The 3,649-nt window shown below is 34.7% G+C and overlaps 1 pseudogene; it reads right to left on the bottom strand.

The window, feature by feature from the left end:
- Nucleotides 1-2,149: 2,149 nt before the first annotated feature.
- Nucleotides 2,150-2,267, bottom strand: LOC112470812 (annotated as a pseudogene).
- Between the last annotated feature and the right edge of the window lie 1,382 nt (nucleotides 2,268-3,649).

Here is a 3,649-nt window from a genome sequence, read left to right as displayed (position 1 = left end):
CTGTGCCCTTAGTGGAGATGGAAAAATACAGATGAGACTCACTTAGAAGAAATCCATTATATATATCAAAAAAAAAAAAAAAAAATGACACTGATGATTCACTTTGCAAAAACTTTAAAAAAATGTTTACATAGAAAATTTATTGTTAAATAAAATACCACTTTTGACCTATTTATAAAATGATCAAGTGTCAAAATTAAACAGATAATATAAACGATTAAATAAAAATACAACTACTGTTACAGTCAATGGTTGTATAGGAGACAGTTCTCCTTTGGGTTCTTAATACTTGTAGGTACCAAAATCTAGATGGCTGAAGTTACTTTTGCACACTTTTAATTAGTGTTAGTAATTAGAGAATTTAGAAAAGGGGAACCATAAGGACAGAATGAGAGAGAGGAAGAAGGGAGAAAAGGAGGGGACCAGAAGGGATTGTAAAATTGAGATGCACTTATAACTGAACAATGGAAAAATCTGACTTATACTGTGATGTACAGAGAAACTGACTTTGGATAAATTTAAAAAGCAGGTAGATTTAAAGAAAACACAGGAAAACTTACTTTATGTTACTGCTTTTCAAATATTAAGCAACATAAATATTAACAGTAGTTTGCCAATATTTTCAAAGAATTGAATTTAATAACTTCTGATATTTATTTCTAAAAAATAAGAATAATGCTTCATAGTAGACTTGTTATTATTCAAGCAGATTAAAATATGCTGGAGTGCGTCAGACAATTAAATAACAATGAACTGTTTACTTTGGAGGCAAATAAACATTTGGGCAACTAGACTATTATCAAGTGAATGAGCACTTTAGTGCACTGAATGGTACCCTAAGGAAAGTTTTTGAACTGATAAAGTAATAAAGCTAATAATTATTGAGGGTTTATGATATGCTAGACACAAAGTACTTTACAAGTATTAGCTTATTTATTTCTCACAAATCTATTATGGAAGTACTATTTTTATTGCTATTTTACATATATAACTGAGGTCAGCAAGTATATGGAAGTTACCCAAAGTCATAGAGCACAGACAAGACGAAATGGAAACCAGGTCCATTCCTAGGGGCTTATCCATTGGGTGACATGATGTGATGGAGAGAGCAAATGAGTACAGAAGTTCTGATTTAATTTCATTTCTGCCATGTAAATTTAGAGGATGCACTCTAACTTATATTTGTCAAAGGAGATTATGATTATGAAGTGACTAGCACTAAAGAGAATTATGTTTTGTAACATGATGAATTACAAAAGCTGATCCTCTTAAATCCTAACAGAGTAGTCCATGCAGGAAATACATGAAAGTGTTACATATATATATATATATATACACACACACATATATTTCAGTCAGTTTCCAAGTCTTAAATGGCAGATAGCATACAGCATCATATTTTTCAGTTGATAACTTGAAGATTTTTTGAGGTAATCCTGTTTAATCCTGTCATTTTAAAGAGGAAGAACCCAAGACTCAAGTATTAATACCAAGCGTTAAGCTGGAGTGATTAAAACCTAGGCTTTTCTGAATCCTCATGTTGAACTTTTCCAGACTGTTCTCAGAGAACCACTGGAGACAAAAATGGATCCATCTCCCAACCCCCATTTCCTCCTGCTTTGTAGAGCCTGAAGACTCTATTAGCTCCAATAAAGGAAAACAAAGAGAAAAGCTTTAGGATGGAATTTTATTCTTCTCAAGAGGCGTCAGAAAGTCATAAAATCCGGGGAAGGATTATTCCCTTCTGAAGGGCAAAGTATAATCTCTGCTGTAGTAGGCATGGTGGTCTGACATGAATAGTGACTCCCTGGGGCTATTTGATACTTCTTAAATGAAGAGTCTTTGGAATACATTGCCCTGGATAGGTTGCCATGGAAACAGTAGAGTCACCGGTTACAGTGAGTTAGTAAAAGATTTCATCTATTTGCATACCTTTTAAAATATTGTTGGTTGGTACAGATTCTTAAAACAGCAGTTTTGCCTCTAAAGCATTTGACATTGACACTGACTCTGATTCAGGAGGTCACCTTTTATTTATTTTTTATTTATTTATTTTTATTATAATTTTTTTTAGGTGAGGCAACCCCCGGTTGACCTCACAGATTGCAAGGACTTTGTCATCTTACAATCCCTTATGTTTTAGTTTTTACACCAATAGCACCTGGTCTTCTAGGTGGTCTCCCGTCCAAGTACTAACCAGGCCTGACTCTGCTTAGCTTCCGAGATCAGATGGGATTGGGCTTGTTCAGGGTGGCACGGCCATAGACAGGAGGTCACCTTTTAAGTGTCGTTCTGCAATCAGTGATGCTAAAGCAGTCTGGAAAAAAATACTGTAAGGATTGCCAAACTGACAATAGTCTCACTATAGAGATTGAAGTAGCAATGCCAGTGCTAAAAAGCCTGCAAAGCATCTCTAGTTCCCTCTTTCACCCCTACTCTCTACCCTGGAAAATTTAGCCATGGGTACGTTTGTTTCCACGTCAGAGATGGAGTATAGAGAAGAAACACACAAGGGAGAAAGAGAGAGAGGGAGGGAAAGGAGAAAGAAGAGCCAGAAGGGTAGGATGGGTCCAGGTGACTTGCAAAATTGAAATGTACAGTATCAAATGTGAGCAAGAAAGAAGCTGGTGTGAATTCTTAGGTGCTGCTGATGGTAACCATTTTGGAAAAAAAATAATATTCCTAGAGTATTTGAAAATGCACATAATCTGTGACCAACAATTGCACTCCTTGGAACAGAGTCTAAAGACATCCTTGCACATGCGCAACAGAACACATGGTCAGGAATGTCCCTGGCCTTCCTAGGTGTAATAGCAAAAATGCTGGAGACCTTACGGAATGCTCTGTATGAATGATTCTTATAACCTAATGTTGAGTGAAGAAGCAAGTCATAAAAGAATAAATTCAGTAAGAAAATAAAATATTCAAAACTAAACGGTATCATTTAAGGAAGCATACACAAATGATTCAGTTAAAAAGAAGAATAAGAGAACTATTAACCCCAAATCCAACATTGTGTTTATGTTTGGAAAAGAAAAAGAAACATTTTGCTTGAGAGAATAGTGTGGGTACTGGTAATGTTCTATTGCTTTTTTAAAAAATCAAAATATGCACATCTTTACAGACACTTAAAATTACTGTTAAATAATACAAATTGAAAAATACACATTCACGCGCACTCTTCTATCATTTTAGTTATTATTTTTATCTTTCTTAACAAAGAACATTATAGATGGACATTGTTATTATCAAACACAATAATAGCATTTATAGGAAATTCTATAATTTATAAAGAATGTTCACAAGACTTTAAGGTGGATTTAATTATTTCTTAATTGCAACCTAATAATAGATGCTCATATGTGACATTTACAAGAAAACAGAGCGAGGAAATAAGTGAACTGAAACTGGTCTTCTGACGCAATAGCCTGACCATCTTTCTACTGTGCCATACCAAAATCTCACACCCATTCTTGCTGTCCCTATTATGAGGTACGCTCTTTGATTAGAATCATTTGTCGTTACTCTTTCACTTCTCATTGTTCAGCATTACCCACCCCAAACTCTATTCTCCTTTCTATTGCTAATAATTCCTTTAAAATCTTGTGATGTCTCACATGCCCATACCTTTGCATATCTTTGCTCCTTT

This window comes from Pteropus alecto, unplaced genomic scaffold (genome assembly GCF_000325575.1).
Source record: "Pteropus alecto unplaced genomic scaffold, ASM32557v1 scaffold3, whole genome shotgun sequence".
Classification (NCBI taxonomy): Eukaryota; Metazoa; Chordata; class Mammalia; order Chiroptera; family Pteropodidae; genus Pteropus; species Pteropus alecto.
Note: the sequence above shows the minus strand (reverse complement) of the source record. Positions and strands in the feature narration are given on the sequence as shown.